This window comes from Oncorhynchus mykiss, chromosome 5 (genome assembly GCF_057628025.1).
Source record: "Oncorhynchus mykiss isolate SJ-2025 chromosome 5, ASM5762802v1, whole genome shotgun sequence".
NCBI classification, from domain to species: domain Eukaryota; kingdom Metazoa; phylum Chordata; class Actinopteri; order Salmoniformes; family Salmonidae; genus Oncorhynchus; species Oncorhynchus mykiss.
Window position 1 is genome coordinate 53,892,411 of NC_143026.1, and position 9,521 is coordinate 53,901,931.

At 43.6% G+C, this 9,521-nt stretch overlaps 1 long non-coding RNA gene across 1 annotated transcript; it reads left to right on the plus strand.

Moving 5' to 3' along the window:
• The first annotated feature begins 162 nt into the window (after positions 1-162).
• On the plus strand, positions 163-4,865 carry LOC118964618 (uncharacterized). The gene is made up of 2 exons (XR_005051758.2): positions 163-4,381; positions 4,468-4,865. It is a non-coding gene; the product is annotated as an uncharacterized LOC118964618 (long non-coding RNA).
• The last annotated feature ends 4,656 nt before the right edge of the window (positions 4,866-9,521 follow it).

A 9,521-nucleotide genomic window follows, 5' to 3' on the forward strand; every position in this document is an offset into this window, starting at 1 on the left:
GTATCTCCTCTGTGCTGGTTCGGGGAATGTTCTACGGTGCTCTCTCGCCTCCTGTTCAGGTCTCCCTGGGGCCTTTCTGGCGTATTCTTTAGACTGGGCATTGGTACCGGTGCAGGCCGATCTGCTCTAGATGTGCTCACCAGCTCTGCGGTGGCTTGGAAAGTCTTTTAGCTAGACCAGTTGATCTGCTGTCTTGGGGTTGCCTTGCCCTACTTTGAGACACCTGTCCATAACCAGTTTTTCGATGACTGCATCGGTTCCTTTCTCTGGTTCTAGCCCATGCCTGGTCAGACGTATTAATTGGTACATTTGGGCTCCTACTGACTCGTTGCTATCGAAGGTCCATGTTTGGAAATGCTTTGCCGTGCCCATGGATTCAGACAGTACCAGGATAAGATTTTGGCCTTTAGTTTCTTAGTTTTCTGCAAGATCTGGGTTTGAAATACGCAGCCTGCGCATGCCCGGACAGAAAGGGGACCAGCATCCCTGCCCACTGCTCCGGGGCCCATAGTTCTCTTACTGCTTGACCTCTCGAATGAAAACAAATAGGCCTCAATCTCATCTTGATCTTGTAGCCTTGGTTTATGGGTCCCAACTCCAGGCTTACTGTCCTTCCCCGCCTAAGCTAGCCTAGCTACTTCAGTTCTCAAGAGGTTTTTGTGCAATGGTGCACGTAGCCAACTGTTTTAACAATGCGCAGTCCATCCTTATTATAACTTATAGTAAACTCTGTCATCACTTCTGTTGCCTGCATTCTCCACTCCTCCTGCATCTCAATTGTTCTATTTTTTTCCCCTATGTGTAATTGCCCCGTCCCTTCCCATTGACCCCCACACCTCTGAATGGTTCACAACTTAATGACTGCAGACAAACATAATTCCACATTATGGGGTATTGTGTGTAGGCCAGTGACACATAAAATCTACATTTAATTCATGAAAATTCAGTCTATAACAACAAAATTTGGAAAAAGTAAAGCGGTGTGAATACTTTTAAGGGCAATGTAGGAAAGTTCTAGACTCGTTTTTAGTCCAAGTGAGGGTTTCAGAATAATGTAACCTGAGAAGTCTCCATAAATGTCATGGATGCACTGGGTGAAGTGATGTCGGTGAGGGTTACAAAGTGGGCTTATTTCGATTTCAGAATACTCAGGCCTCAAGACGATATGAGTGGAAGTTGTGTATGGATCGTAGAGAGCCAATCAAGGTTCTCTCTGGGGGTGGCACATAGTGTGTGCAGATGTAATACCTGAGGAAGTAGGTGGTGTGGTTGGTGCATGTCAACTGATCCGTATGGTAGATGGCGTGATGAAGAAATTCACTTCATCCATACTTTTTTGTTCTTTGATGAAGAGTCACTCCTTTCTCATGTAAAGTTGGGCTATATGAGATACCCTGTAAGAGCATTCAAACCCCTTCAGTGCCATAAATGCAAAAAATGTCAAATCAAATTTTATTGGTCACATTCCCATATTTAGCAAATGTTATTGCGAGTGTAGCGAAATGCTTGTGTTCCTAGCTCCAACAGTGCAGTAGTATGTAACAATACACACAATCTAAAAGTAAAAGAATGGAATTAAGAAATGTACAAATATTAGGATGAGCAATGTCGGAGTGGCATTAACTAAATACAGTAGAATAGAATGCAGTATATACATATGAGATGAGAAGCAGTATGTAAACATTATTAAAGTGACTAGTGTTCCATTATTAAACTGGCCAGTGATTTCATGTCTATGTATATAGGGAAGCAGCCCCTAATGTGCCTGTGATGGCTATTTAACCATCTGATGGCCTTGTGATAGAAGTTGTTTTCAGTCTCTCAGTCCCAGCTTTGATGCACCTGTACTGACCTCACCTTCTGGACGATAGCGGGGTGAACAGGCTATAGCTAGGGTGGTTAATATCGATGATCTTTTTGGCCTTCCTGTGACATCAGGTGCTGTAGGTGTTCTGGAGGGCAGGCATTGGGCATCAAAGCTGGGAGTGAGATACTAAAAAACAGCTTCTATCTCAAGGTGATGCGTTGGCCAGTGGTTGAGGACAGTTTCCGTACCAGGCGATGATACAGCCCGACAGGATGTTCTCAATTGTGCATGTGTTAAAGTTTGAGGGTCTTAGGGGCCAAGTCAAATTTCTTCAGTCTCCTGAGGTTGAAGAGGCGTTGTTACGCCTTCTTCACCACACTGTCTGTATGGGTAGACCATTTCAGATTGTCAGTGATGTGTACGCCAAGGAACTTGGCTGAACTCCACTGCGGTCCCATCGAAGTGGATAGGGCGGGGTCCTCCCTCTGCGATCAGCTCCTTTGTTTTGTTGACGTTGAAAGAGTGGTTATTTTCCTGGCACCACTCTGCCAGGGCCCTCACCTCCTCCCTGTAGGCTGTCTCATCATTGTTGGTAATCAGGCCTACGACTGTTATGTCGTCTGCAAACTTGATGATTGAGTTGGAGGTACGCAGTCATGGGTGAACAGGGAGTACAGGAGGGTGCTGAGCACGCACCCTTGTGGGCCCCCTGTGTTGAGGATCAGCAAAGTGGCGTTGTTTCCTACCTTCACCACCTGGGGGAGGCCCGTCAGGAAGTTCAGGACCCAGTTGCACAGGGCGGTGTTCATACCCAGGGCACCAAGCTTAATGAAAAGCCTGAGCTGTAGTTAATGAACAGCATTCTTACATAGGTATTCCTCTTGTCCAAATGAGATAGGGCAGTGCGATGGCATCGTCTGTTGATCTATTGGGGTGGTGAGCAAATTTGCTGGTGTCAGGTAAAGTAGAGGTGATATGAACCTTAACTAGCCTCTCGTAACACTCACTTCTGTCATCATGAAGTGCTTCGTGGCGATATGGATATTGGTCAAGTGTATGCAGACGGGAAGAGTATCGAATGCCAGTGGAGGTTAGATGTTGCAATTGTAGTGGGGAACATGTGCCTGAATTCACAGATTGCCCTGTTAGGGTGAAGGAGACAGAGGTGGCAAGAGTAAGGGCTCTCCAGTGTGTCTCCTACCTGGAGGTATTGAGAAGAGTTGGAGGAGCGAGTGGAGCTGAAGAAGTCATGGTAGTAGAGCTCACATCAGTGAATGTTTCTCTGCAACCGAGGGATGGTCATAAACTGCACAGCACAAATGGAGAAGAAATCGGAGAAAATTGCAGCAGGGCACTTTTTGGGACTGAGTTCACAGCCGAGGCATTGCAAGTAATGTCAAAGGATGTTCCGCCCTCACAGGCCCCTTAGCCTGTGAGGGATGTGACTTGAATTGTAATGTGACTGAAGGAGTGGGATGGGTTTTTTAATACGTCTATTTTTTGGGTATTTTGGATGATAACGTTTCTTTCCCCCCCTTTTCTACAATGTTTTTTTTTCTTCTATAGTTTACCACCAGTACAATAGGTGATGGCATGCACCTCTAATGATTGTTTGCAGTCTGTCACAATACCATAGAAAAAGAAGTGGTTTAATGTGGGTGTTATGTCAATGTTGCAAACACAGCTGAAAAGACGAGGACATTTAGCTACACTGCTTCCAAGCATATTTTTTTGTTGAATTAATATGGCCTATTAGGAAGTGTACACGTGTGAGACTAAATTTAGAAAGCAAAAAATTGGTTTGCACCTTAGCCAGGACTTCCACTAGAGGGTTGTGGCTACTTCTTCTTCTAGAGAAGTAATGATAACTATACGTGAAAGTCAGAATATTAGGTTATTGAAATGTTTGTGCTATAAATGTTTGTGCTATAGTTTGCTGACTTTGCTGATAGCTACTATATTGAGGAAAAGTGTACTTACTATGCCTGTGATGTTGTCACGTTTCTTCAAAATCAAACCCAGAAGCAGACCAGGACAAGGAGAGTAGGAAGAAGGTGAGTATTTATTTACAAGTGAATGGGTAGATATATCCAGGTGGCGTAGCGGGCAGCGGTGGTGAGTTGATGGGAGTAAATAGGTGGATCCAATGGGGAAGCGGAATCCTCCGACGACCAGGCGGGAATGGGGTAAATGATCCAGGTGAGTAACTGAAGACAGAACAAACGGAGGTAAGTTTGAGGCAATCAATACGTAAAAAAAACAAATTCTATCCAACTTGAGGCTGATACTATGGCACAACATACTGTTCATGGCTAATGATCCGGCAGGGAATGGATGTCAGGTCCGGGCTTATGAAGAGGAGAGATGATGATCAGGACCAGGTGTGCAGATAGCTGATGGGATACAGGTGCGGGTAATCAGAACTCCCAACTGGCTACATTGCCCGGCAACCAGACAGGGTGCGTTCCAGGACGCCGGAAAAAACACTCCAGGACAGAACACAGGCAAAAAACAGACTCAGGAAACGGGATTCGTGACAGATGTGGTTGTCCCACCTAGATGAATGCACTTACTGTAAGTCACTCTGGAGTAGAGCGTCTGCTAAATTACTGAAATATAAAAAATGTAAAAATCATATCCACCCCTCTTTTTTTTGTCAGAGTCATTCAGGTGAGAAGTAAGGAGTATGGACTTTACCGAGTCTCACAGCGACACCGTGTCCAGCCTTGCTGTTGCAGCGTGGCAGCACATGAGAGGAATGTCAGGCGTGTGCGCTTACTGATCCGTAGAGGCTGCAGTGTGGACAGCAGTGTTGACAGCAGGGACAACCGTGCCTGGAACGTTCTCCAGGAGACTGTATGTGTGCGCCAGCAACTTAAAAGGCTCTGCATGGTCAATCCAACATCTGAAGTGGCCACACAGAATTTACTGCGATGCAGCCTCTGTACATGTCAGGGGTTTCATAATTATTGTGCTAGTGGAGCAGAGCAGAGCTATTGTGAAGGTGATAAAGGAATGTATATGTTTAAAGTAATGACTAAAGGATTCCACCCTGAAATCATGTAATTGTATGGAATGTGTTAGAGTAATAATTCCATAATGTGTGTGACTAGACCATTGTGTTACTATTTCGCAATATGAGCTGGGTAGAGTTGAGACATTCAAGGCCAACTGAACTGTCAACTTGTGATAACTCTGAAAACTGACAACAGGATAGAGGGCCCGTCCAAAGCCCCTCTAATCTAGGGAGGAGAGGAACGGCTAGAAACTGCCAGGCAGGTAGAAAAGTGATAAACTGTGTGTGTGTGTGTGTGTGTGTGTGTGTGTGTGTGTGTGTGTGTGTGTGTGTGTGTGTGTGTGTGTGTGTGTGTGTGTGTGTGTAGGGGTGGGAGTTATAAAATGACTGTGTTTGCATTTTTGACTTCAGAGTACTCTGAACAAAGAACTAACCTATTGCAGACTGGGGGCTTTGTCTAATTCTTCATTAACCAGGGTATTACAAACTTCTGGGAATTGGTCAAAGCTATAGTGATAGTTGAGTTCAACCATTGGGATAAACATTCTCATGACAGAAGGAAGTTGTCAAGTAAGTGAGTTTGTGTTTATTAAGGACGTACCACCCCCACCTATCATCAACCAATCATGTCAAAGCTATATGGAGCCCTCTGCATCGTTACAAAATTTGACAGGCGCACAGCGATACGGTACGGAGCTTGATCGAGCCTCTGCATGCCTCCGGAAGCTCTGCAATTGTGTCACATGAAGCCTCCGACCACATTTTTGGATCAAGCATAAATTGGCATTTAGGCTGTCGGTAAGGATTGTGTAAGTGCACCATCATTCTCTTTCTATGGCTCTTCCTCAATTGTGAAAGCCAACCTAATGATGAGCTAAGTTGACGACTCACTAAATTATTCCGCTGCTTCGCTATGTACTTTAAAGCACACGGGTAGGATTGTCAAATCGTTGCCTGCCGATGGAATTTTGCCTGCCGTTCCTAGGTGAGACAAAAAGCAGAACTACAATAGTCCCAGTATGTAAAATTATGTTGACAAGATGTTCCATCAGCAAGGGCATTGAAGATGAAACGTGGCTGGGTCTTTCAGCATGACAATGATCCCAAACACACCGCCCAGGCAACGAAGGAGTGACTTCGTAAGAAGCATTTCAAGGTCCTGGAGTGGCCTAGCCAGTCTCCAGATCTCAACCCCATAGAAAATCTTTGGAGGGAGTTGAAAGTCCGTGTTGCCCAGCAACAGCCCCAAAACATCACTGCTCTAGAGGAGATCTGCATGGAGTAATGGGCCAAAATACCAGCAACAGTGTGTGAAAACCTTGTGAAGACTTACAGAAAACGTTTGACCTCTGTCATTGCCAACAAAGGGTATATAACAAAGTATTGAGATAAACTTTTGTTATTGACCAAATACTTATGTTCCACCATAATGTGCAAATAAATCGTTTTAAATATACTGGTAAATTGACTGGTAATATTGACTGGTAATATATCGTTTTAAAAATACTTAAGAATAAAAAGTAATTGGAATTGCTAAAATGTACTAAGTATCAAAAGTAAAAGTGTAAATAATTTCAAATTCCTTATAATAAGCAAAACAGACAGCACAATTTAAAACTTTTTTAATTTTTATTGACGAATAGCCAGGGGCACACTCCCAACACTCAGACTTAATTTACAAACAAAGCATTTGTGTTTAGTGATCAGATGCACACAGTAAGGATGAACAGGGATGTTCTCTCTTCAAAATGTAACAAGTTATTTTGGGTGTCAGGGAAAATGTATGGGAGTATAAGGTACATCATTTTTTTCAGCACATTCCAGTGATTAAACTGGGGGGAACAAAATTGCTTTATTTGAAAATTGCACCCCATATTTATTACATTGCCATGATTATTGCTGAATAAATTGTTCACCTTTGCTGGCATAAATTTCTTTAGGAATGTAGTGAAGTAAAGGTAAAAGACAGTAAAGATACCCCAAAAAACGACTTAAGTAAAACCTACTTTAAAGTATTACTTAAGTACTTTACACCACTGCTTTCAAATAATTTAAAAAGGCCTAATTGCTGCATCCCACACTTCTATGAAAAGACGAATTGTTGTTCAATATTTTGTTTATTAATAGATAGAAACACAATCTCCTGCCTTGGTATAGGCTATGATGTAGTGCTCAGCAATACTGTAGTCTACCCATACTGTCAACTATTTTAAATAGGCTACCGTCTATTTACATTAGAGCATACTTGACTATTTAATGGATGAATGGTAATAGTTGTTGTCTAGTAGTGGGAATAAACCTGTCAGAAAAGGAGAGATGTACTGGAATACGATTATTAAAAAATAAACAAAATAAAATAAACATGAGGTTATATGCTGCTCCTTACCAACGGCAAATGCACCTGTTTTATCATTAGGCCAATGTCTTAATGTTTATTAGCCTGCCCTTATTATAATTCCCATGCATCAAACACCTCCATTTCCCCCTAAATTATATTGATGCCTTAGTTCAATGGTGCCACCTGTCAATGATTTGAGGGACGATTGAAATGTTTGGATAATCCAGATATGTTTACAATTGTAAGATATGTAGATATGACACATTCCGACTACTGATCATAATCAGTTATTCTACATGTACCAGTCTAAAAATGAAGGCACAATCAGAATGTGGACGAGATCTGGGCCCGTATCCACAAAGCGTCTCATAAGGAGTGCTGATCTAGGAACTGTTCATATGATCCAAAAGGCTAAACTGATCCTAGAGCAGCACTCCTAGATTATTTGTGGATACGGGCCCAGGACACATGTTAGGACCAGGTATAAACAGGGCAATGAACTCCAGCTCAAGCTGCTGATTAGTGACAGATGACAAAGCTTGCTTGGTTAGCAGAAAGTTAGAAAAAAGTGCATGTCGCAGAGTCTTGTATCAACAGAAACCATGAGCCCTCGTGACAGTTTGAGTCACTCATCCACCTTAGTTCCACTGATCTTCATGTCATCATGAATAGACTGACTCATCTCACACACACACACACGTGTTTCACATATCAATACAAATGTACTGTCCATTACAGTGAGAAACAGAAATGTATCTTCTGCTAATTTCTCAGCCCCCGATAGCACACATCAAATACACAGTTGAGAGGAGCAGATGGTCAAGCCACAGTGCATATACACTGAACAAAAATATAAACACAACATGTAAACTGTTGGTTCCATGTTTCATGAGCTGAAATAAAAGATCCCTGATATTGTCCATACTCACAAAAAGCTTATTTCTCTCAAATGTTGTGCACACATTTGTTTACATCCCTGTTAGTGAGCATTTCTCCTTTGCCAAGATAATCCATCCACCTGACAGGTGTGGCGTGTCAAGAAGCTGATTTAAAAAGTAGGGTCATTACACACATGAACCTTGTGCTGGGGACAAAAGGCCACTCATGGCCCCACGTCACAGGGATCTGTACACAATTCCTGGAAGTTAAAAATGTCCCAGTTCTTCCATGGCCTGCACACACAGGATTCATGTCACCCATTGAGCCGGTTTGGGATGCTCTGGATCGACGTGTACGGCAGCATGTTCCAGTTCCCGCTATTGAAGAGGATTGGGACAACATTCCACAGGCCACAATGAACATTCGGATCAACTTTATGCTAAGGAGATGTGTCGCGCTGCATGAGGCAAATGGTAGTCACACCAAATACTGACTGGTTTTCCGATCCACGCCCCTACTTTTTTTAAAGGTACACTACATGACCAAAAGTATGTGGACACCTAATTGTCAAACATCTCAAATTATGGGCATTGATATGGAGTTGGTACCCCCTTTACTGCTATAACAGCCTCCACTCTTCTGGGAAGGCTTTCTACTAGATTTTGGAACATTGCTGCGGGGACTTGCTTCAATTCAGCCACTAGAGCATTAGTGAGGTCAAGCACTGATGTTGGGCAATTAGGCCTGGCTCGCAGTCAGCGTTCCAATTCATACCAACGGCGTTCAATGGGATTGAGGTCAGGGTTCTGTGCAGGCCTGTCAAGTACTTCCACACCGATCTCAACAAACCATTTCTGTATGTACCTCGCTTTGTGCACGGGGACATTGTCATGCTGAGACAGGAAAGGGCCTCCCCAAAAACTGTTACCACAAAGTTGGAAGCACAGAATCGTCTAGAATGTCATTGTATGCTGTAGCATTCAGATTTCCCTTCATTGGAACTAATGGGCCTAGCCCGAACCATGAAAAACAGCCCCAGACCATTATTCCTCCTCCACCAAATGTTACTGTTGGCACTATGCATTCGGGCAGGTAGCATTCTCCTGGCATCCACCAAACCCAGATTCGTCCGTCGGACTGCCAGATGGTAAAGCGTGATTCATCACTCCAGAGAACATGTTTCCACTGCTGCAGAGTCCAATGGCGGTGAGCTTTACACCATTCCAGCCGACGATTGGCATTGCGCATTGTGATCTTAGGCTTGTGTGCGGCTGTTCGGCCTTGGAAACCCATTTCATGAAGCACCCGACGAACAGTTATTGTGCAGACGTGGCTTCCAGAGGTTTGTAACTCGGTAGTGAGTGTTGCAACTGAAGACAGACGATTTTTACGCGCTTCAGCACTCAGCGGTCCCGTTTTTGAGGCTGAACCGTTGTTGCCCCTAGATGTTTTCACTTTACAATACCAGCACGTACCGTTGA